Here is a 26,189-nt window from a genome sequence, read left to right as displayed (position 1 = left end):
TCAATAAATGTGCTCCCTGAAATCAGTCCACTTCCTGTAATGTGCAAGTCAGTGAGGTCTACGCTTTAGGTTTGAGTTGGGTTATTTTTCTCGTGCACAATATAAATAAGGTCTGCTAAGTGGATCTTTTTTCCTGCGTCGACTGCAAAACAAATCCAGATCCTGAGTATTTAGTCCACATTTATATAGTTTAATTTATTAGCTAAGAAAATAGTATTTATAACCTGTTCAATTAGACAGAGGCCTAAGTGCAGTGTGGAGCTACTAAAAGGTGTTGAGCTAGCACACACTTTAGACGACGGAGTGGATGGATTGCAATGATTTGCGTTTTGGTTCTGATCTAGTAATGTCTTTGCCTCGGGGTGTTTCTCATGCACAAGTATGCTCATCAATCCACAGCTGATAGCAACCTGCACCATTTTTGCCATGGCTCATTCAGGCTTGTAAATTGTGCTTTTAATTGGTTAACACACAAAATGCCAGAGCATCTCGGTAAGTTAGGCAGCATGTATGGAGAGGAATAAACAGTTGATGTTTTGGGCTGAGACCCTTCATTCTTGTGATGATGTCCCTTCATTATCCTGTTGAAGTGTCTCAACCCAAAACATTGACTGTTTATTCCTCTCTGCAGATACTTGCTCAGTTCTTCCAGCATTTTGGGCTCGTTGCTCAACATTTCCAGAATCTGCAGAATCTTGTGCTTTGAGTTGGAAAGCTAGTTAGCAGCCACTGGTTAAAGTAGCAAACTGAATTCCCCTCCCTTTAGTTTCTCGTAAACATAGAATCTTTAAAAGGAACATCCTCTTGCAAAGCTGCCAACTAAAGACCTTGCCTGTGGTTTTACACGATACAATCCTGAGCTCTTCCCATCTGAAATGGCTGTGAAACCAATTCTGAGGCTGCAACAGGTTGTTGATTTTGTGCCATTTTGTATTGTGTAAAGTTTTTATTACATTTTGGGGTATTTTATTTATTTTTTATTTAGAGATGTGTGAGGAACAGGACCTTCTGGCCCTTTGAGGCGAGTTCCTCTGCAACACCTGAAACCCGAGCCAACTCACGGGACTAACCAGTACGCCTTTGGACTTTGGGAGGAAACCTGCGAGGACGTACAAACTCCTTGCAGAGAATGCCAGAGCTGACTTTCAAATTCCAATGCCCCATGTTGTGATATCTCATGCTACCATGGTATCTGTGGCCTGCTGCCGACCACAGACACCGGGGACTTGCCCCACCTGAGGGGGCACCTACAGGGTTCCTTTGTGGGAGACCTAGTCCATGTGATGGTAAAGGGTCTGCCGGTTTCCAGCCCATGGTCCAAAACAGAAGCAGAAAAGGCTGGAAATACTCAGTAGGTCAGTTAACACCTGTGGTGAGAGAAAGAGTCAAAGTTTTGGGTCGATAAACTGGAAGAGTCAAACAAGTATGTCATAAGCTACTGGAATGGAGGAATGAAGAGAAAGCAAACATTAATTGTAAGGTGCATACCAAGGTTGTCAAGGTAACAGGTGCATTCAGTTTTGATTTGGTCCGACCCTTTGGCGCAGTGTAAAATGAAGGAAGGGTTTTGCTGAGGTTGCTCAACGCTGCAGCCTGGGTTTCTTTATGACCAGCTGCCTGATGGGAAGTGGAGCTCCTGTGGTGCCTGCTAAACCTGTGTGCTGAGCTCTGGCAGCATGACTGGAGCAGGGCGTGGGCTGGGTGGGTGGATGTGTGCAGATGGGTAACGGAGGAGAAACAAACAAGAATTTGCTTCTTTCAGAGAACAGCTGTGCTAACTTTCGTAATACATGCTCTTGTTGCATTGACTGTTCTGTCTGCTACTGAAATCGAATTGCCTTCCAGTTTCACAGGTGCCTTTTGGTCTTAAATTGGTCATATAAAATAAATTATTTTTTGGACCACAAGACACATGAGCAGAATGTCCATTTGGGACAAGTCTGCTCCATCATTTGATCACGGCTGATCCATTTTCCTCTCAACACCATTCGCCTGCTTCTCCCTCTAACCTTTCATGCCCTGACTTATCAAGAATCTATCAACCTCCACTTTAAATACACCCAATCACCTGGCCTCCACAGCGGCCTGTGGCAATGAATTCCATAGATTTACTACTCTCTGGCTAAAGAAATTCCTCCTCATCTCCCTTCTAAGAGGACGTCCCTCTATTCTGAGGTTGTGCCTTCTGGTCCTAGACTTCCTCACTATAGGAAACATCCTCTCCACATCCACGCTATCAAGCCCTTTCAAAATTTAATAGGCTTTATACATGTTGGTCTTTCAGACTTTGTTTTGCAACAACTTTACATGTTAGATACTGACCCTAAAAGCTTTGCTTCAACTGCAAGGACTAGTCTTCTCTCTGTTTACTGGACTCTCTCACGGTGGTGTCTGAAAAGAGGATGCTGTCTAAGTTGCATGCCATCTTGGTCAATGTCTCCCATCCACTACATAATGTACTGGGTGGGTACAGGTGCACATTCAGCCAGAGACTCATTCCACCGAGATGCAGCACAGAGCATCATAGGAAGTCATTCCTGCCTGTGGCCATCAAACTTTACAACTCCTCCCTTGGAGGGTCAGACACCCTGAGCCAATAGGCTGGTCCTGGACTTATTTCATAATTTACTGGCATAATTTACATATTACTATTTAACTATTTATGGTTCTATTACTATTTATTATTTATGGAGCAACTGTAACGGAAACCAATTTCCCCCGGGATTAATAAAGTATGATTATGTTTATGACTGTGTATACACCTTACAGCGGGTGATACAGCCACCAACCCTTTGGTGATGGGGTGAGGGTGGGAGTGTGCTGCCTGTTTTGCCAGGATGCAGTGATCACAATAGTGGCTGCACAGTTGTTCAGTGTTAACATCCTTTTAATGAAAAGTCATGCTCAGCAATTTCAAATGATGCATTCTGTGTGATTGTGTGTGCAATCTGCACCACACAGAATACTGTGCAGCTTGTGGTTCTATTCTCTGTGTGTGCACATGCATGTGATCGGTGTGCATGCACGCGGGGGTGTGATCGGTGTGTGTGCGCGCACACGTGGAGGTGTGATCGGTGTGCATGCACATGCGTGTGATCGGTATGTGCGCGTACGCACGCGGGGGTATGATCGGTGTGTGTGCACGCACGCAGGGGTGTGATCGGTGTGTTTGCGTGTGCGTGCACGTGTGATCGGGGTGTGTGTGTGTGGTGTGTGATTTGCTCCCCACAGAATACTGTGCAGTTTGTGGTTCTATTCTGTTTTTCTTAAGCAGACCCTTGGGATGAAGGATGGCTTGCTTACTTTCCAACTCTCGAGTTCGGAGAAGACTGTGGGAGTGCAGAGCGCCACGGGAGGGGCAGATGTGTGGGTTGTTGGGAGTTGTGGTTCACCATGGTGATTTCAGTCTTTGGTCTGCCCACCTGCGGCAGGCATGTTGAAACATTACAGGGAAACAACAAATGCCCAATCCACAAATCCTTCCAATCTACAATGAAGGGACTCCAGCCTCCTCTGCTAGACCAGTGTCCCCAGCCTCAAGCCCAAATTACACTAGGTCAGTGCTGTTCTGCCATCCACTTTGTATGGCAAATTTACAAAAAGGATCGTTATTCTGACCCTGTTGTAGCAATGATGTGGTAGAGACATGTCACCTATACCCTCAAACCTGGCAGCTCTGGGTTAATCTGCCCCAGGTCACACTCATTAACATTATGACAAGTCTGGTAAATATTTCCTATCTTCACTGAATGGGAGCTCCTTAGATAACAAAAGTGATTCATGTTTTCCTCAGTCTCATTATTTCTATAGTGACATACTTTCTTGTGACATGTTGGCCATTTGGCCCATTGAATGCTGACTTGCAGTGATCACATTTCCCAATGTTTTCCCCTTTCCCACCCTCTCACCTCCAGACTCTAACACCCACTTGTACAAAGTGGCTAATTGATTATCAGCCTCCGTGACTTGGAGATATGGGAACTAACTGGAACACCTGGAGGGTGTACGTGCAAACTCTACACAGACAGCATCAGGAATTGGGACTGAACTGTGAAATGGGTGCTCTGCAAGCAGTTCCAATGTACCCCATTTTATCCTAAAACTTGTGAACCATAGTTTGCAGAGGGCAGTGTTGTTCTGTAGATGTTGTGTGTTGGAGCTCTGCGTCAGAGTGCATGAGGAGGAGAGTATTGCCTGCAGGCTGCAGTTCAGCTCCCAGGGTTGGGATAAGCCTGGTGCTGGAATGGGATGGTGACTTGAATTTAACATCTTCCCATTAGTTCTGCTGATTGTTCCCTCCTCATTAAGTAACTAGTTGGAGATGATGTGTTGCACTGTGCAAGAAAGATTGAGAGAAACGTTGGCATCGTGACTTGCCTGCCTCTGTAAGGACAGTGTAAGGTGGAGACTACTTTCTGTGAGCAGCCTATTTTGAGGCAGTTCTTCACAGGCTCTTGATGGACGGAGTTGAAGGCTTTAGTGGAGTCCACATGCAGTGGATGCTGCTTGTCACTGCTTTTTGTTGGAATTACTGCATGCATGAGATCTGCATTGCAATTCAGAAATCAGCGCTGTCCTCTGTGAGGGTGGCTGGTATCGACTCTTCCTGTGGTAGATGGCTGGGGGATCGCTCCGTAGTTACCACAGAGGCAATTGTCTTCTTTCTTAAACATGACTGTAATGTCTTTCAACATTTCTCCTCTTCTTGGCTCTTTCTGAAGAAGTCGTGCACTTCGGTGCTCTTAAGTTTAAGGATCTCAGGTCTGCTTCCACCCAAGGTTATGTTTTTTCAGTTAGCATGTGGTAAGTTCAGTTGTTAGCCAGGGAAGGTGGTGGGACTGAATGGGGGAAACTGCTGTAAGGTACAGTAATGTAGGGAAAATGCTCACTGTCAACAAAATCTCCTCTGATCTAAATTTAAAACAAAAACTCACCTTCATTGCTGGTACTTGGAGCAGGGCATCAGTTGAATCTTGGTTATCAGTGAGTTTTTGGACCATCACCCTCACCAACCCACATCCTGTTATTTAGGTCATGCAATTCTGTTGGTGCTTGGCCTTCAGATGCCTGTAGAATTGTTTCTTTTCCTTTAGTGAAATTTCCGATCCAGCAGAGCCCTGCACTTTAGTTAAATGGCTCTTTGATCTCCTAACTGTTCTCTTCGTCAATCTGGTAAAGAAACCAAGAGCCACGGCCATTGCTGTCCTGATGCATCTCTACAGATTGCCATAAGTTAGCATTAACACGTTTGGTAACCAGTGTAACGTCAGGGTGACCGGGGGGCTTCACCTGCTGTTCTATTTTACTCTTGCCCCCTACTGTAAATTACTCATGGGTGTCAGGAGGATCTAGAGATGATGGGCATCTGGAGAAATAAATAGTTACGGGGAGATGAGGAGAGGAATGGGATTTTCTGGGCTGATCTAAGAGATGGTAGAGACTTGATAATGAACTAAGGTAGTTGCCTTCTGAGTCAGAAGCAAATAAATACATGAAGATCTTTACCAGTGTAGCCACATAGGAGCAATGCCCAGTTGTTCGATAACTACCAGTGATTCCTGAAGTAATAATCACTTACCTGGGGCTTTTTGGCTAAACCATTGAAGTTGTGAAGCTCCCTCTCATTGCCATTGGCCGATACAGTTTTGTGATAATGTACCTACTGCATTTTGTGTTTAATCCGGTACTCACCTATGTTCACAAAACTGCAAATTTAGGATGTTGTAAAGCAACTGAAGCCATGCATGTGTGTCCTTGTCAAGTTCAAGGTCAAGTTTAGTTATCATTTGACCATACATGGATATATCTAAATGAAACCATGTTCTTCTGGGGCCAAGGTACACTGCAAAATATCACACAGCATAAATAGCACATTTAGTTACAATTTCAAAAAAAAAAATCAGTCATATAATTTAACCCAAGTCACTGGATGACATGACTGTAGATTGCCCTGGTTCAGCTTGTTCCACTGAGTGAACGCTGAAGGACAACATCAAGCGAACAGCAGAAGTAATTTCTGAATCCTTAATGATAGCATATTGCACACTGACAATGCCCGGTCTTCCAGTGAGTATGGAGGACAATGGGTGAAGGCTGAATTTCAGAATTTAAAAGTTGAAAGTGAATTTATTATCAAAGTACAGTATGTCCCCATGTGCAAACCTGAGATCTGTTTTCTTGGTGGCATACACAGTAAATCAAAAAAACACAATAGAATCAATGAAAGACCATACCCCACAGAAGGGACAAACTGCCAATGTGTAAAGCACAACAAACTGTGCAAATATGAAAGAGAAAAAATAATAATATGCAAATGTATCGAGAACATGAGATGAAGAGTCCTTGAAAGTGAGGTCTACAGGTTGTGGGAACAGTTCAGTGATGGGGCGACTTTAGTTGAGTGAAGTTATCCCCTGTGGTTCAAGAGCCTGATGGTTGAAAGGTAATAACTGTTCCTGAACCTGGTAGTGTGGGTCCTGAGGCTCCTGTACCACCTTGCTGATGGCAGCATTGAGAAGAGAGCATGGCCTGGGTGGTGGGCGTCCCTCAATCATGGGTCCTTTATCAGAGGACTGGGAACTTGAGGACTCACCGCAGTATCCTTGCTGTGCCTAGTAATGCGCTTTTCTGGACTGAGATCTCAGATGTTGTTCCTGGGACTTGTGGGAGAGACTCTCCCAATCAGGTGTCACAGCTCCATGTGCTCCTATTACCACCGGGATTACTCTGGTTTCAACCTTCCACATCCTTTCTATCTGCTCTTTCAAGTGCTGGAATTTCTCCAGCTTCCCTTATTCTTTCCTACTGATGATACTGTCATTCAGGATTGCCACATATATTACTATTGCTTTCTTCTGTTCCCAGTCCAGTATTACCATGTCTGGTTGGTTGGCCAGTACCTGCTTATCAGTCTGCATTTGGAAGTCCGACAGGATCTTACCTCTGTTATTCTTCAACACCTTTTTGGGTGTTTCCCTTTTGGACTTGGGAGCGTCCAATCCATACTCAGTGCAGATGTTCCTGTACACAGTTTCTGAAACTTGGTTGTGCTGTTCAGTGTGTGCTGTCCCTGCCTGCATCTTGCACCCTGCTACCAGGTGCTGGATGGTTTCAGCAGATTCCCTGCACAGTCTGCATCATGGGTCTTGTCAGGTGTGATAGACCCCTGCTTCTTTCACTCTTGTGCTCAGCGCCCATTCTTGTGCAGTCATGAGCAGTGCCTCTGCTGTCCCTCAGCCCTGTCATTTCCATCCATTGGAAGGACTTTCTGTGCAGTGATTTGTCCTGCCATGGCCTCGTCCTCCAGCTCTGCTTCACCCACTTCCATTTCCATATCCCCTGCCTGCAGTCTGAGGTGTTCTCTTAGAAGGTCATCCTTGCGGCCACCTTCCTGACCTACTCATGGATGTTTCACATTTCTTCCCAGACTGTGGTCTTGACACTTCCAAGTCCCCGTCCTCTTTTATTCCAGCAGGTGTACAGTCGCTGGACGTGGAATCTTCCATGTATTGTTAGTAGTTTCAGGGTCTTGATGGCAGCATCTTCCAGTTCGTTCCTTGGCCGCACACTATTGATGACTGGTAGGGCGAATGTGTTGGTGGCTCTGATTTTGTTCTTCCCATTCAGCTGGCTTTTTAGGACCTGTCTCACTCTTTGGAGATTCTTGAACGTTGCAGGCTTCCTTGTGTCCTCATTGTGGCTTCCATGCACCTGCAGGATAACAACAAATTTCTCGACATGTGCCGGTGATGTTACATCTAATTCTGTTTCTGATTTAACATGCAAAATTCCCAATGAAGTTTCCTGCAGGGCTGTGACTCTCCTCTCTGGGGTGCTGCTAATTGACAAACTGCCAACAGCTGCCAAGGAGCCCTGCAGCTATTGAAATTAAGCTATTAGTGTGTTCCCAGATGTTCCCAGCAGCCTTAATGTTGTTATGTTTATGGTTTTCACTGAAATACCACAATGAAAAATCCACAATTTGTGCAGTTTCGGAGCACACAACAGGCAGGCAGAGATGGGTTTCATGAAACCTCTGTTTTAACTTCCCTGCCACACCTTTCAGGTATCCCTCAAAAATTTAAACTGTTGATGTCCTACCTTGTGTTGGAATGATTTAAGTCTGCACTGTGTCCAATCATGCACCACAGGTCAGGCCACGTCTACAGAAACACACTTGGTCTACCTACTACTTGTACAACAAACCCTGTCATCCTAGCAATCAATCTGCGAACTTTCAACACTCAGTTGAAAATTTATCCTTTCTTGGGTAGGGAGACTGGAGTGAGACCATACCTGGAACTTTGTACAGGAATGTGGTGTTAAAACTGTAGGCAAATTCTCCTTCAGTCGAGGCCAACATATTACTTCCATAATACCTTTTTGAAAATGAAAGTTACCTCTGTGATTAGTACAAGGATTCAGTGGCTTTGAAACACCTACTGATCAATGTTTAACCATCTAACACAAATGGAAAGAGTTAACCAAAGTTGACAGGATCTCATGAGGAAATCTGCAGACGCTGGAATTTCAAGCAACACACATCAAAGTTGCTGGTGAACGCAGCAGGCCAGGCAGCATCTCTAGGAAGAGGTACAGTCGATGTTTTGGGCCGAGACCCTTCGTCAGGACTAACTGAAAGAAGAGCTAGTAAGAGATTTGAAAATGGAAGGGGGAGGAGGAGATCCAAAATGACAGGAGAAGACAGGAGGGGGAGGGATGCCATTTTGGATCTCCCCCACCCCCGCCCACTTTCAAATCTCTTACTAACTCTTCTTTCATTTAGTCCTGACGAAGGGTCTCGGCCCGAAACGTCAACTGTACCTCTTCCTAGAGATGCTGCCTGGCCTGCTGCGTTCACCAGCAACTTTTGTGTGTGTTGACAGGATCTCAGATTATTTCAGCTTCTTTTCACGTCGCTTGTCTACATCCCCTTGAAGTCTCTCTGCATCTTCATCGAAGCCCACACTGCCACCTGGCCGTGCATCATCAGTACACTTGATTCCTGAATGCAAATGATTGATGTAGTCTCTGAATTACTGTGGCCAGAACCAGTTACAGATGGTGATGAGGAAGTGTACAAGAGTGAGCTAGATCAGCTAGTTGAGTACTGTCACAGCAACCACTTTTCACTCACTGTCAAAAAGACCATTGTGGACTTCAGGAGGGGGAAGTTGAGGGAACACATACCAGGCCTCCTCGAGGGATCAGCAGTGGAAAGGGTGAGCAGTTGTAATTTCCTGGGTGTCAACATCTCTGAGGATCTATCCTGGGCTCAACATATTGATGCAATTAGAAAGAAGGCACAACAGTGGCTATATTTCATCAGGAGACTGAAGAGAATTGAGATGTCACCAAAGATACTTGCAAATTTCTGCAGCTGTACTGTGGAGAGCATTCTAACTAGTTGCATCACCATCTGGTATGGAGGAGCCACTATACAGGGGAGGGAGGAGCCACTGGAAAGGATCAGACAAAACTGCAGGAAGTTGTAAACTCAGGCAGTTCCATCATGGGCACCAGTTAATCCGACATTGAGGACACCTTCAAAAGGCGATGCCTCAAAAAGACAGCATCCAGCATTAAGGACCCCGAATCACCCTGGACATGCCACCTTCACGGAGGTGGTACAGGAGCCTGAAGACGCACATTGCTTTACAACCTGGAAATTGTCTCTTTATTCCTGTCCTCATCTCATCTTTTGTCTGCTGGCCAGTCTTTAATCCATGACAATATATTTCCCTCCATTACAGCTACTTTAATTCAGTTTAATAAGCTCTCATATGGCACCTTAAAGGCTTTCTGGAAGTTAAAATGCCATATCAGCTGACTTTCTCCAATACACCCTCAACTTCCTAAAGTATCAAATGAGATTTCCCTTCACAAATCTATGTTGACTCCTGATCCTAATTTGTGTAACCTGTAACTACTTCCCCTACTACTGATACACATTAGCTACTCCATAGTTACATGATGTTCTCATTTCCTTGTGTTTTGGGTACTGAGAGTACCTGATGCAATTTGTAGGTACAATTGTGGAATCTGAAACTTTGAAAGGTGAAAGCAATGCATTGCCCGTCTTCGCAGCCAAAACTTCAGATGAAGGTCATGTAACTTTTCTATCCCACCCCATGAAAGGTGGGAGACAGCAGAAAGGAAACTATAGACCTGTTAGCCTGACATCAGTGGTTGGGAAGTTTATACTTTATACTTTATGGTTTTTGGAATTGACTGTTAGGGATGAGGTTACGGAGTACCTGGAGGTGCATGACAAGTTAGGCCAAAGCCAGCATGGTATCCTGAAAGAAAATTCCTGTCTGACAGACCTACTGCAATTTTTTTTGAGGAAATTACAAACAGGGTAGACAAATGAGATGCAGTAGATGTGCTGTACTTCGATTTTCAGAAGGCCTTTGACAAGGTGCCGCACAGGAGGCTGCTTAGCAAGATAAGAGCCCATGGAATTACAGGGAAGTTACTAGAATGGCTGGAGCATTGGCTAATCAGCAGAAAACAGAGTGGGAATAAAGGGATCCTATTCTGGCTGGCTACTGGTTACCAGTGGAGTTCCACAGGAGTCGGTGTTGGGACTGCTGCTTTTTACAATGTATGTCAATGATTTGGACTATGGGATTAATCGATTCGTGGCTAAATTTGCTGATGATACAAAGATAGGTGGAGAGCAGGTAGTGTTGAGGAAACAGAGAGACTTAAATAGTTTAGGGGAATGGGCAAGGAAGTGGCAAATGAAATACAATGTTGGAAAATGTATGGTCATGCACTTTGGGGGAAGAAATAAAGAGGCAGACTGTTATTTAGATGGGGAAAGAATTCAAAATGCAGAGATGCAAAGGGACTTGGGAGTCCTTGTGCAGGATATCCTAAAGGTTAACCTCCGGGTTGAGTCGGTGGTGAAGAAGTTGAATGCAATGTTGGCATTCATTTCTGGTGGTATAGAATATATGAGCATGGATGTGATGTTGAGACTCTAAGGCACCTTTGAGACCACACTTAGAGTATTGTATGCAGTTTTGGGTTCCTTATTTTAGAAAGGATATACTAACATTAGAGAGGGTTCAGGGAAGATTCATGAGAATGATTCCAGGAATGAAAGGGTTACTGCATGAGGAATGTCTTGCAGCTCTTGGGCTGTATTCCCTGGAGTTCAGGAGAATGGGGGGGGGGGCGGATCTCATAGAAACAGTCTGAATGTTAAAAGGCCTGAACAGATTAGATATGGCCAAGTTATTTCCCATGGTAGGGGATTCTAGGACAACGGGGCATGACTTCAGGATTAAAGGACGTCCTTTTAGAACAGAGATGCGGAGAAATTACTTTAGTCAGAGGGTGATAAATCTGTAGAACTTTTTGCCACGAGCAGCTGTGGAGGCCAAGTCATTGGGTGCATTTAAGGAAGAGATAGATAGGTTCTTGATTAGCCAGGGCATCAAAGGGTATGGGGAGAAGGCAGTGGAGTGGGGATGACTGGAAGAATTGGATCAGCCCATGATTGAATGGTTGGGCAGACTGAATGGGCTGAATGGCCTACTTCTGCTCCTATATCTTATGGTAATTTCTCCGAGACTTTATTTTTTTTTAAACTAATGCTAATTCACTGTTTAATTTGGTTTGCTTCCTTGTTTTTCGGACATTGTCTCTGTGTAGTGCGAATATAATTTCTCCTGTCTTGATCAATGAGGAACTCACATTAACTTTAACTAATCTTTCCATTTCGCATATCTGTAGAATACAGTGCAGAAACAGCCTATGTTTTTACACACGATTCCTACCTTTAGCCTACATCATTCTCCTCACATTCTCATCAACTTCCCCACATTCTCCGCTCATCGAAACACCAGGGTCAACTAATGCACATCTGTGAGTTGTGGGAGAAAACTGGGTCATGGCAGGAACACAGATGGTCACCTGGAACAAACTTCATGTGGGAGCACTGGACATTTGAATTGAATCAAGGTCTCTGGACCTATGAGACAGCAGCTCTACCAATTCTGCCCCCATAGCTCTGCTCTTTTGATTCACATTAGACAACTCTTGTTTGGGGACCCCCCCCCCCACCTTTGCTAATTCTTCAGGACCTACTTTCTTCAGAGGTGCTCTGAGCCTTCAAGTGTAACACCCTTTATAGCTGGACCATGTCTACAACTTCACCTTTTAATTTGGTATTTCCTTGGAGCAGGAATTGACAACCATTGACTGGACTGGGAGAAACTACCTGAACTGGAAGTTTCCAGAAAGTGAAATAATGAAAGTACAAGGCCAAGGGACAGTCATTGAAACTGGTCTATTGTCACCATGTACGAAAGTACAGTGGAAGCACCTGCAGTTCATACTTATCAGACCATTACCCAGTGCATTGAGGTAGAACAAAGTAAAACTATACTGCTGCAGAGAAAATACAGTGCAGGTCAGCAAAAAGCTTCAAGGTCAGACTGAGGTCAAGGGTCCATCTTACTGTATTAGGGTACTGTTCTATAGTCTAATAATAATGGGAAAGAAGCTTCTCTTGAAACTTTTGAAGCTTTCACAAGTTCAAAAATGTTCAGAAGTAAGTTTATTATCAAAATACATAGATGTCACCAAATGAGATTAGTTGTCTTGCAGACATTTACAGTAGATTGAAGAGGTACAATTGATTCAATGAAAACCTACACACAAAGACTGATAAATTGTGCAAATACGTTTGTACAAGAAGAAACAAGTAATAATAAATAAGACAGAACATGACTTGGAAGGTCCTTGAAAATAAGTCAAAAGGTTGTGTTCAATGAATAGTTTTGTATTGTGGTTAGCTGGTTCAGGAGCCTGATGGTTGAAGGGTAATAACTGTTCTGAACCTGGTGGTGTGTGACCTGTGACTCCCAGTACCGGCTTCCTGATAGTAGGTAGCAATAAGAAGAGAACATGGTCTGGGTGGTGGCGTTCCGTGATGATAGATGTAGCTTTCTTGTGGCAGCGCTGTTTTTAGATATACTCATTAGTGGGGAGGGCTTTTCCTGTGATGAACTGCGCTGTATCCACCACTTGTAAGTTTTTCCATTCTTGGCACTGGTGTTTCCATTCCAGGCCATGATGCAAGCAGTCAGGATATCCTCCACTGTGTATCTACAGATGTTTATCAGAGTGTTGGATGACACACTGCAACTGTGCAAACTTCTAAGAAAGTACAGGCACTGCCATGCTTTCTTTGAAATGGCATTAATATACTGGTTCCAGGACAGAACCTCAAATATGTTAAAGCCAAGGAATTTAAAGTTACTCTAATCCCCTAATGAGCGCTGGCTTTTGGACCCCCGGTTTCTTCCACGTGTTATCAATAATCAGTTGGTTTTGGTGATGTTGAATGCTAGGTGGTGGTGTGGCACTACTCAACAACATTCTTTCAGTCAATGTCAGTAAAACAGATTTTCAACCTTCCTCCTGTATGCCAGTTCATCTCCACCTTTGATTTGGCCAACAACAGTGGTATCATCAGCAAACTTGAAGAAGGCTTTGGAATTGTGATTAGCCATGCAGTCATAAAGCGAGTGGAGTAGGGGTTTAAGTACACATCCTTGTAGTGCACCTGTGCTGATGGAGATTGTGGAGGAGACGTTGTTGCCAGTCCAAACTGACTGGAGTCAGCAAGTGAGGAAATCGAGCATTCGGTTATACCAGGAGTTATCGAGGCCTAAGGCCTGGAGCTTATTGATTAATTTTGCAGGGATGATGGTGTTAAATGCTGAGCTATAATCAATGAAGAGCATCCTGATGTATGCACCTTCACTGTCCAAATGTTCCAGGGTTGAGTGGAGAGTCAATAAAATGGCATCTGTTGTTGACCCGTTCTGACTGCAGGCAAATTGGAGCAGATCCAAGTCACTTCTCAGTCAGGAGTTGATGTGCTTCATGCCAAACCTCTCAAAGCACTTCATCAGAGCAGGTCTAAGTGCTACTGGACAATGGTCGTTGAGGCAGGTTTCCGCATACTTCTTGGGCACCAGTGTGACTGAAATCTGCTTGAAGCAGATGGTACCTCAGACTACTGAAGTGAGAGGTTAAAGATGTCAGTGGGTGAGAGGTTAAAGATGGGTTCAGCTGGGTACGACGTCTGTGCCAGATGCTTTACGTGGGTTCAGCTGGGTACACCGTCTGTGCCAGATGCTTTACGTGGGTTCAGCTGGGTACGACGTCTGTGCCAGATGCTTTATGTGGGTTCAGCTGGGTACACCGTCTGTGCCAGATGCTTTATGTGGGTTCAGCTGGGTACGACGTCTGTGCCAGATGCTTTATGTGGGTTCAGCTGGGTACGACGTCTGTGCAAGATGCTTTATGTGGGTTCAGCTGGGTACACCGTCTGTGCCAGATGCTTTACGTGGGTTCAGCTGGGTACACCGTCTGTGCCAGATGCTTTATGTGGGTTCAGCTGGGTACGACGTCTGTGCCAGATGCTTTATGTGGGTTCAGCTGGGTACGACGTCTGTGCCAGATGCTTTACGTGGGTTCAGCTGGGTACACCGTCTGTGCCAGATGCTTTATGTGGGTTCAGCTGGGTACGACGTCTGTGCCAGATGCTTTACGTGGGTTCAGCTGGGTACACCGTCTGTGCCAGATGCTTTATGTGGGTTCAGCTGGGTACGACGTCTGTGCCAGATGCTTTATGTGGGTTCAGCTGGGTACACCGTCTGTGCCAGATGCTTTACGTGGGTTCAGCTGGGTACACCGTCTGTGCCAGATGCTTTATGTGGGTTCAGCTGGGTACACCGTCTGTGCCAGATGCTTTATGTGGGTTCAGCTGGGTACACCGTCTGTGCCAGATGCTTTATGTGGGTTCAGCTGGGTACACCGTCTGTGCCAGATGCTTTATGTGGGTTCAGCTGGGTACGACGTCTGTGCCAGATGCTTTACGTGGGTTCAGCTGGGTACACCGTCTGTGCCAGATGCTTTATGTGGGTTCAGCTGGGTACGACGTCTGTGCCAGATGCTTTATGTGGGTTCAGCTGGGTACACCGTCTGTGCCAGATGCTTTACGTGGGTTCAGCTGGGTACACCGTCTGTGCCAGATGCTTTATGTGGGTTCAGCTGGGTACACCGTCTGTGCCAGATGCTTTATGTGGGTTCAGCTGGGTACACCGTCTGTGCCAGATGCTTTATGTGGGTTCAGCTGGGTACGACGTCTGTGCCAGATGCTTTATGTGGGTTCAGCTGGGTACGACGTCTGTGCCAGATGCTTTATGTGGGTTCAGCTGGGTACGACGTCTGTGCCAGATGCTTTATGTGGGTTCAGCTGGGTACGACGTCTGTGCCAGATGCTTTATGTGGGTTCACCTGGGTACGACGTCTGTGCCAGATGCTTTATGTGGGTTCAGCTGGGTACGACGTCTGTGCCAGATGCTTTATGTGGGTTCAGCTGGGTACGACGTCTGTGCAAGATGCTTTATGTGGGTTCAGCTGGGTACGACGTCTGTGCCAGATGCTTTATGTGGGTTCAGCTGGGTACGACGTCTGTGCCAGATGCTTTATGTGGGTTCAGCTGGGTACGACGTCTGTGCCAGATGCTTTATGTGGGTTCAGCTGGGTACGACGTCTGTGCAAGATGCTTTATGTGGGTTCAGCTGGGTACGACGTCTGTGCCAGATGCTTTATGTGGGTTCAGCTGGGTACGACGTCTGTGCCAGATGCTTTATGTGGGTTCAGCTGGGTACGACGTCTGTGCCAGATGCTTTATGTGGGTTCAGCTGGGTACGACGTCTGTGCCAGATGCTTTACGTGGGTTCAGCTGGGTACACCGTCTGTGCCAGATGCTTTATGTGGGTTCAGCTGGGTACACCGTCTGTGCCAGATGCTTTATGTGGGTTCAGCTGGGTACACCGTCTGTGCCAGATGCTTTATGTGGGTTCAGCTGGGTACGACGTCTGTGCCAGATGCTTTACGTGGGTTCAGCTGGGTACGACGTCTGTGCCAGATGCTTTACGTGGGTTCAGCTGGGTACACCGTCTGTGCCAGATGCTTTACGTGGGTTCAGCTGGGTACACCGTCTGTGCCAGATGCTTTATGTGGGTTCAGCTGGGTACACCGTCTGTGCCAGATGCTTTATGTGGGTTCAGCTGGGTACACCGTCTGTGCCAGATGCTTTATGTGGGTTCAGCTGGGTACGACGTCTGTGCCAGATGCTTTATGTGGGTTCAGCTGGGTACGACGTCTGTGCCAGATGCTTTATGTGGGTTCAGCTGGGTACGACGTCTGTGCCAGATGCTTTATGTGGGTTCAGCTGGGTACGACGTCTGTGCCAGATGCTTTATGTGGGTTCAGCTGGGTACGACGTCTGTGCCAGATGCTTTATGTGGGTTCAGCTGGGTACGACGTCTGTGCCAGATGCTTTACGTGGGTTCAGCTGGGTACACCGTCTGTGCCAGATGCTTTATGTGGGTTCAGCTGGGTACACCGTCTGTGCCAGATGCTTTATGTGGGTTCAGCTGGGTACACCGTCTGTGCCAGATGCTTTATGTGGGTTCAGCTGGGTACGACGTCTGTGCCAGATGCTTTATGTGGGTTCAGCTGGGTACGACGTCTGTGCCAGATGCTTTATGTGGGTTCAGCTGGGTACGACGTCTGTGCCAGATGCTTTATGTGGGTTCAGCTGGGTATGACGTCTGTGCCAGATGCTTTATGTGGGTTCAGCTGGGTACGACGTCTGTGCCAGATGCTTTATGTGGGTTCAGCTGGGTACGACGTCTGTGCAAGATGCTTTATGTGGGTTCAGCTGGGTACGACGTCTGTGCAAGATGCTTTATGTGGGTTCAGCTGGGTACGACGTCTGTGCCAGATGCTTTATGTGGGTTCAGCTGGGTACGACGTCTGTGCCAGATGCTTTATGTGGGTTCAGCTGGGTACGACGTCTGTGCCAGATGCTTTATGTGGGTTCAGCTGGGTACGACATCTGGGCAAGATGCTTTATGTGGGTTCAGCTGGGTACGACGTCTGTGCAAGATGCTTTATGTGGGTTCAGCTGGGTACGACGTCTGTGCCAGATGCTTTATGTGGGTTCAGCTGGGTACGACGTCTGTGCCAGATGCTTTACGTGGGTTCAGCTGGGTACACCGTCTGTGCCAGATGCTTTATGTGGGTTCAGCTGGGTACGACATCTGGGGAAGATGCTTTATGTGGGTTCAGCTGGGTACACCGTCTGTGCCAGATGCTTTATGTGGGTTCAGCTGGGTACGACGTCTGTGCAAGATGCTTTATGTGGGTTCAGCTGGGTACGACGTCTGTGCCAGATGCTTTATGTGGGTTCAGCTGGGTACGACGTCTGTGCCAGATGCTTTATGTGGGTTCAGCTGGGTACGACGTCTGTGCCAGATGCTTTATGTGGGTTCAGCTGGGTACGACGTCTGTGCCAGATGCTTTATGTGGGTTCAGCTGGGTACGACGTCTGTGCAAGATGCTTTATGTGGGTTCAGCTGGGTACGACGTCTGTGCAAGATGCTTTATGTGGGTTCAGCTGGGTACGACGTCTGTGCCAGATGCTTTATGTGGGTTCAGCTGGGTACGACGTCTGTGCCAGATGCTTTACGTGGGTTCAGCTGGGTACGACGTCTGTGCCAGATGCTTTACGTGGGTTCAGCTGGGTACACCGTCTGTGCCAGATGCTTTATGTGGGTTCAGCTTGGTACGACATCTGGGCAAGATGCTTTATGTGGGTTCAGCTGGGTACACCGTCTGTGCCAGATGCTTTACGTGGGTTCAGCTGGGTACACCGTCTGTGCCAGATGCTTTATGTGGGTTCAGCTGGGTACGACATCTGGGCAAGATGCTTTATGTGGGTTCAGCTGGGTACACCGTCTGTGCCAGATGCTTTATGTGGGTTCAGCTGGGTACGACGTCTGTGCCAGATGCTTTATGTGGGTTCAGCTGGGTACACCGTCTGTGCCAGATGCTTTATGTGGGTTCAGCTGGGTACGACGTCTGTGCCAGATGCTTATGTGGGTTCAGCTGGGTACGACGTCTGTGCCAGATGCTTATGTGGGTTCAGCTGGGTACGACGTCTGTGCAAGATGCTTTATGTGGGTTCAGCTGGGTACACCGTCTGTGCCAGATGCTTTATGTGGGTTCAGCTGGGTACACCGTCTGTGCCAGATGCTTTATGTGGGTTCAGCTGGGTACGACGTCTGTGCCAGATGCTTTATGTGGGTTCAGCTGGGTACACCGTCTGTGCCAGATGCTTTATGTGGGTTCAGCTGGGTACGACGTCTGTGCCAGATGCTTTATGTGGGTTCAGCTGGGTACGACGTCTGTGCAAGATGCTTTATGTGGGTTCAGCTGGGTACGACGTCTGTGCCAGATGCTTTATGTGGGTTCAGCTGGGTACGACGTCTGTGCCAGATGCTTTATGTGGGTTCAGCTGGGTACGACGTCTGTGCAAGATGCTTTATGTGGGTTCAGCTGGGTACGATGTCTGTGCCAGATGCTTTATGTGGGTTCAGCTGGGTACGACGTCTGTGCCAGATGCTTTATGTGGGTTCAGCTGGGTACGACGTCTGTGCCAGATGCTTTATGTGGGTTCAGCTGGGTACACCGTCTGTGCCAGATGCTTTATGTGGGTTCAGCTGGGTACGACGTCTGTGCCAGATGCTTTATGTGTGTTCGGCTGGGTACACCGTCTGGGCCAGACGCTTGACGTGGGTTCACCCTCCTGAAGGATGTTCTCACCCGGTCTCAGAGGTCATTCTTGGAGCTGTTGTACATTCCTGGGTCACAGGACGAACAGCTCAGCATATTGAAGATCTCTTGGTTCACCAGGGCTTGTTGGGGAAGACTTTAAATGATTTTGTGAGTGCACACTTATCCATGATCATTCTCTGTAAAGTCTGTAACAACTGTGGTGTATTCATTACATTCTCTGAGTCTTTATATCTTCTGCCCAGTGGGAGTGGGGGATGGGGGAGACAATGTCTCGGGTGGGTGAAGTCTTTGACTGTGCTGGCTGCTTTGAGAAATAGATGGTCCACAGAGAGAAGGCAAATTTCGATGATATGCCGATGTGTGGCCACAGATCCCAGCAGTGTGTTGTGGTCATGGGTAGAGCAGCTGCCAACTAATTCACATAGGGTGCTTCTGTGGTGCATCAATTAAACATTGGTAAGGATTGACAGGGATAAGTCAAATTTCTTCAGCTTCCTGAGGAAGAAGAGGTATTGGCGAGCTTTCTTGGCCATGGCATCTACTTGGTTGGACTGGAACAGGGTATTGGGTACCACTGTTGAAGTAGACAAGAGTATGTGCACCATCGCCCTTCCTGAAGTCAATGACCAGCTCTTTTGAGGAAAAGGTTGTTGTCATGACTGCATGTTACTAAGCTCTCTATCTCCTTCCTGTAAACTGACTCATTGTCATTTGAGATACAGCCCAGTGTGGTGGTACCATCTGTGAATTTGTAGATGGAACTAGAGCAGAATCTAGCCACAAAGGCATGAGTGTACAGGAAATAGAGTAGGGCCCTGTGGCTGCAGCTTTGTGAGTCACCAGTGTTTGATTAAAGTAAAAGGGAGGATGTGATAGGTAGATCACTAAAACTAGGGGAGGCTCTGCAGGAGTATAGTTTAGGGCAGAGGAGTGATGAAATTTAGACAGGGTTATGGAAAATTCTAAGGTATTTTAAGATCAAGAGGGTAACTGGAAAAAGAGTGGAGCTCATTGGGTAACAAAAGGGCAACTGTGTGTGGAGCCAAAAGACTTTGAGGTCTTCAGTGAATATTATACTATAGCTGGAATTTTCATTTGGGACGGTGAACTCCTGGGGAAATTGAGACTTTCTTTTGTACAGTAGCCAGGATGTTGGATGTAAATTTCAGCGGGAAATAGAAAGGGCAATCTTGCGATACTCATGGGGGGACTTTTTTGCGGGCTGCAGTCAACGCAAGAGTTCGTGCACTGGTGATGCAGTGTGACTTATAATAAGAGCTCAGGGCCTTTCGTGAATTTATGGAAGTCTGCAATCATAATGATCTATTAGGCACTCAGAAGGGGCCAGTAAAACAAAGCAAACTGCAAGTGGAGTGGTCATTGTGTGAGTGGACTGTGTTAGAGCACAGGTGGAGGTTCTAGATAAGTTTCCAGTAAGTATTTTATTCTGTTGCACTAAGCTAGTGCAGTAAGAATGGGGCCAGAGTTAGTGGTATGTTCCTTGTGTGAGATGTGAGAACTTTGGAAGACATCCAGTCTCCCTGATAACTAACACGAAAAAATTTGCAGATGCTGGAAATCCAAAGCAACACACACAGATGCTGGAGGAACTCAGCAGGCCAGGCAGCATTGATGGAAAAGAGTAAACAGTCGACGTTTCGGGCTGAGACCCCCCTTCTCCCTGCTAATTACATCTGCACAAAGTGCACTGAGCTGCACCTCCTTAGACCGGTGCTAAGGAACTGGAGCTGCAGCTGGATGACCTTCAGGTCTTAACGGGAAAATAAGGTGATAAATAGGAGCTACAGGGAGGTAGTCACCCCTAAGTTGCAGAAGGCAGGTCCTGGGTGACTGTCAGGAGAGGGAAAGGGAAGGGAAAGGCAGCCAGTGCAGAGTATCCCCTGTGGCCATTCCCCTCAATAATATGCATACTGTTGGGGGCGGGGAGGGAATGTTATGTTTTATAACTTGAAAGCATTAAATTAATTGAAAGAAAAACACAGGAGTTGAGGCGAACATGTATGTTTCATTTTTACTGTTTAGCGAGGTGCGTACTTATGATGTGGCAGTGTAAGGACGTGTGCCATTCACCTACTTGTACAGATAACGTAATGAATTATGTAAACAACAAAGAATGCTTAAACAATATACTTACAATATTACTCAAATATTACTGAAATATTAAATACACAACACTCCTATCTGCTTAGCTATAAACTCTAAGTCAATACAGAATACACCACAACTATATAATACAACTATTGTACCACCGTCTTCAGCATAGTAAATTTTAGGTTGTCCCATTCTGGCATAAAGATTTAATTGCTATAGAGAATTTCCTACACTTGTGGGATAATGTCTTTCCTAACCAGAGTGGGGAGGGGCACTCTGCTTGCCAGGTGAGACGTGCTGTTAAACAGTCTCAGTTTCTGGGGCATCCCATGTGGTGGTTGTAGGGGTTGATTCTGGGACTGCAGGAAGTGGTTCTGACAGCTCTGGACATCTCTCTTCTGGATGTGTTGGCATCCTGACCTGTGCTTGGCAAGCTGCTCAATCTGCTGATCTATTCCAAGCCACCAGGCAAAGCCTGGAGTCAACATGCCGAGATGACCAGCACGTAGCTCCTCCAACACTCTAGCTCTCAGCTTGAGTGGTACAGCAACTCTCAATCCGGTCCCCATATATGGCAACCCCTTCAAAGACAAGATCATCCTGGTGATGGTAAAAATGGACTTTGAGTGGCCATGTCCACCTGAGACAGTGTGGGGTCTTTTTTGGTTTCCCTTTGGATCATCTCTGCCGTAATAGGGAGACTTTCGATTTGCATGAGGAATAATACATCCGAGGAGTTGTCCTCTTTTGTCAGTTTTACAGGTATTTCCTTTTCCAAGGGCACACAGGACAATCTATCAGCATTTCCATGATTAGTCGTCCTCTTGAATTCGATCTTGTAATTGCCTCCTCCAAGAAACATAGAAACATAGAAAATAGGTGCAGGAGTAGGCCATTCGGCCCTTCGAGCCTGCACTGCCATTTATTATGATCATGGCTGATCATCCAACTCAGAACCCCACCCCAGCCTTCCCTCCATACCCCCTGATCCCCGTAGCCACAAGGGCCATATCTAACTCCCTCTTAAATATAGCCAATGAACTGGCCTCAACTGTTTCCTGTGGCAGAGAATTCCACAGATTCACCACTCTCTGTGTGAAGAAGTTTTTCCTAATCTCGGTCCTAAAAGGCTTCCCCTTTATCCTCAAACTGTGACCCCTCGTTCTGGACTTCCCCAACATCGGGAACAATCTTCCTGCATCTAGCCTGTCCAATCCCTTTAGGATCTTATACGTTTCAATCAGATCCCCCCTCAATCTTCTAAATTCCAACGAGTACAAGCCCAATTCATCCAGTCTTTCTTCATATGAAAGTCCTGCCATCCCAGGAATCAATCTGGTGAACCTTCTTTGTACTCCCTCTATGGCAAAGATGTCTTTCCTCAGATTAGGGGACCAAAACTGCAACACAATACTTCAGGTGTGGTCTCACCAAGGCCTTGTACAACTGCAGTAGTACCTCCCTGCTCCTGTACTCGAATCCTCTCGCTATAAATGCCAGCATACCATTCGCCTTTTTCACCACCTGCTGTACCTGCATGCCCACTTTCAATGACTGGTGTATAATGACACCCAGGTCTCGTTGCACCTCCCCTTTTCCTAATAGGCCACCATTCAGATAATAATCTGTTTTCCTATTTTTGCCACCAAAGTGGATAACTTCACATTTATCCACATTAAATTGCATCTGCCATGAATTTGCCCACTCACCCAACCTATCCAAGTCACCCTGCATCCTCTTAGCATCCTCCTCACTGCTAACACTGCCACCCAGCTTCGTGTCATCCGCAAACTTGGAGATGCTGCATTTAATTCCCTCATCCAAGTCATTAATATATATTGTAAACAACTGGGGTCCCAGCACTGAGCCTTGCGGTACCCCACTAGTCACCGCCTGCCATTCTGAAAAGGTCCCGTTTATTCCCACTCTTTGCTTCCTGTCTGCTAACCAATTCTCCACCCACACCAATACCTTACCCCCAATACCGTGTGCTTTAAGTTTGCACACTAATCTCCTGTGTGGGACCTTGTCAAAAGCCTTTTGAAAATCCAAATATACCACATCCACTGGTTCTCCCCTATCCACTCTACTAGTTACATCCTCAAAAAATTCTATGAGATTCGTCAGACATGATTTTCCTTTCACAAATCCATGCTGACTTTGTCCGATCATTTCACTGCTTTCCAAATGTGCTGTTATCACATCCTTGATAACTGACTCCAGCAGTTTCCCCACCACCGACGTTAGGCTAACCGGTCTATAACTCCCCGGTTTCTCTCTCCCTCCTTTTTTAAAAAGTGGGGTTACATTAGCCACCCTCCAATCCTCAGGAACTAGTCCAGAATCTAACGAGTTTTGAAAAATTATCACTAATGCATCCACTATTTCTTGGGCTACTTCTTTAAGCACTCTAGGATGCAGACCATCTGGCCCTGGGGATTTATCTGCCTTCAATCCCTTCAATTTACCTAACACCACTTCCCTACTAACATGTATTTCGCTCAGTTCCTCCATCTCACTGGACCCTCTGTCCCCTACTATTTCTGGAAGATTATTTATGTCCTCCTTAGTGAAGACAGAGCCAAAGTAGTTATTCAATTGGTCTGCCATGTCCTTGCTCCCCATAATCAATTCACCTGTTTCGTCTGCAGGGGACCTACATTTGTCTTTACCAGTCTTTTCCTTTTCACATATCTATAAAAGCTTTTACAGTCCGTTTTTATGTTCCCTGCCAGCTTTCTCTCATAATCTTTTTTCCCTTTGTCCTCCTCTGCTGAACTCTGAATTTCTCCCAGTCCTCAGGTGAGCCACTTTCTCTGGCTAATTTGTATGCTTCTTCTTTGGAATTGATACTATCCCTAATTTCTCTTGTCAGCCACGGGTGCACTACCTTCCTTGATTTATTCTTTTGCCAAACTGGGATGAACAATTGTTGTAGTTCATCCATGCAACCTTTAAACGCTTGCCATTAGAGCACATCTCTGCATTGGTGGTGCTGCTGCTGTTAAGGCTGATTTATACTTCTGCATCAACTCGCCGCCGTAAGTACGGCGTCGCCGTGAACCCTACGCAGAGCCTATGCGGATCCCTATGCCATAGCCTGATGCGCATCTCTCCCAAAATGTAACTACGTGTTGCGGCAACGCAGAACGCAACAACTGTGATTGGTCCGCCTGGGAGCATCATAGTTCATCCTCTGCTGCAATAGCTTCCCACTGGGCGACTGAAGGGCGGGGAAGGAACTCTGGCTGCAATGCTTTCCATAAAGCTTTACAGACCTCCGAAATTATGGTGGACACATTTCGCTTTTAAGAAAAAGACGCTAGCGTCTTGTTTACCCTGAGAAAGACTACCATGACCATGAAGCCTTGCACAGGCAGGTGTGTGCGCATGCGTGATGTGTGCGAATTGCAGAGTGACGCAGACACAACAACGCACAAGTATAAATGCTCACAACGTGCATAAGTCACTTGCGTAGGTTACCGCATCGAGTTAACGCAGAAGTATAAATCAACCTTTAGTGGAACATCCCTCTGTGGATTGAAAATGGACACCAGAGGCTGATGATCAGTTATGAGGGTAAACTCTCTCCCATACCAGTAGCAGTTGAAACGTTTTACACCCCAAAACAGACTCAAGGCCTCTCTGTCAATCTGTTTCTAGTTTTTCTCTGATGCGGTACGGGAGTGAGATCCAAAGGCTCTGGGACATTAACTTCCATCACTCATATATGTGACATGTCTGCACCTATACCATAAGGCGAGGCTTCACAGGCAAACTTCACTGGATGATATGGATCATAATATGTGAGTACAGTGTCTGACAGCACCATTTCCTTTGTCTTTTGGAAAGCCACCTCACACCTCTCTGTCCGTTGCCAATTCTTCCTGGTCTGTGTAATGAGTTCAAGGGATAGAGCATAGCAGCCAGTTTTGGCAGGAACCTGTTATAGTGGTTGACAAATCCCAAACAGGACCACAACTGTGACATGTCCTTTGGCCTTTGGGCATCCACTATTGCTTGCATTTTCTCAGTACACTTGTCTAATCCATGTGTTAATGATGAGACTATAGTATGTGATGCTTGGTTTAAAGAATTCATACTTGTTACAGTGTGCTCTGAACCCCTAATCTTCTAATTCAGGATTTTGCAACCAGGGTTCTGTGAGAGGTCGTTAGGAGTTCCATGAAACATCGTGATTATAAAAAAAATACATTGTTTTTTTTAACTTTGCGCACGCAGTGGTGATCAGTAACCGAACAGCCTGTTAGCAATCTCAGACCAGTATGTCAGTGTGCAGTCAGACCATGTTTATTTGGTTGAGTCCATTTTCAGTTTTGATAATTGATGATGCTGTTTTACATAGAGGGGAGGACAGAAGGCTGATAATTGGTGAACACTATTGCATGGAGGGGAGGACGGTAGGCTGATGAGGAGTGTGAAGTGTGTATTCCAAGCGTTGAATGGACTCGCCGAACTTAGGCTGTGACATCAGCTTCTCCTTCCTGAATTGCCTCCCCCAATTTCCCCCTGTGCACCACTGACTGACTTGAGGGAGTGAACAAACTACCAGTGTCGTAGAAAACTGCAGGAAAAGTTTTCATTCTAAAGACAATCCAGTGTGGGGATTTTCGAAGAGGAGGATTCTGGGCCTAGGTCTACGGACAATTCTGATAAGGTTAATGATGAAAAACTACAATCTTCTGAGTCACTTCACTGCACTAGTGCAACAATGGACACAAAAAAGCCCGACTTTATAATGAAAGCTACTTATCAATGGGTTTTATATGGACTGGTGATCCAAGCTGTCCTATACCATTGTGCCTTGTCTGTGGCAAACAACTTACAAATGTAGCAATGGCTCCGGCAAAATTGCAAACACACTCAACTACAAATCACAGCCACATGACACATAAAAGTGTTGATAATTTTAAACAACTATTGGAACTTCAAAACAAATAAATGGCTTAAAGCTTTTGAAAATAAAGTCAGTCAGTAAAAGGATTCAGGAAGCAAGTTATTTAGTAACTTAAGACCTGTTCACTCGAGAATCAGTGTGGAGAAACTGAACAAAGAACACACCAATCTCCTGCTGCGGACAGAAATCTGGTGGCTTAGCAGAGGAAGAATTCTCAACAGGGTGTTTAAGCTGAATTGGGTGAATTGAGCAGGGTGAATTGCAGGAGTACTTTCATGAAAATAAAAGGCCGGATTTGCTAATTGCTTTGAAGATGAAGAATGGCTGCAGAAACTAGTTTACTTAACAGACATTTTTCATCATATGAACCAGTTGAACAGGTCTTTGCAAGGCCTTGGAGAAAATGTTTCGACCTCAAGTGACAAGATTCTTGGATTTAAAAGGAAACAGAATGTTTGGAAAAATCATGTTGCAAGGGATA

At 46.0% G+C, this 26,189-nt stretch overlaps 1 protein-coding gene across 5 annotated transcripts in view; it reads left to right on the top strand.

Moving 5' to 3' along the window:
- rab27a (RAB27A, member RAS oncogene family) overlaps nt 1-26,189 on the top strand; it is a 201,105-nt gene that overhangs the window by 16,164 nt on the left and 158,752 nt on the right. Inside the window, exon 1 of one of the 5 annotated variants that reach the window (XM_063066503.1) lies at nt 24,460-24,596. The exons of the other annotated variants lie outside the window; for them this stretch is intronic. The gene's annotated coding sequence lies outside the window, so the exon portion shown is untranslated. Of the gene's footprint in view, nt 1-24,459; nt 24,597-26,189 lie in introns of those variants that run through there. 5 annotated transcript variants of the gene reach the window in all.

The sequence above is a fragment of the Mobula hypostoma genome, chromosome 13 (assembly GCF_963921235.1).
Source record: "Mobula hypostoma chromosome 13, sMobHyp1.1, whole genome shotgun sequence".
In the NCBI taxonomy this organism is placed as follows: Eukaryota; Metazoa; Chordata; class Chondrichthyes; order Myliobatiformes; family Myliobatidae; genus Mobula; species Mobula hypostoma.
This window is presented reverse-complemented; position numbering and strand designations above follow the sequence as displayed.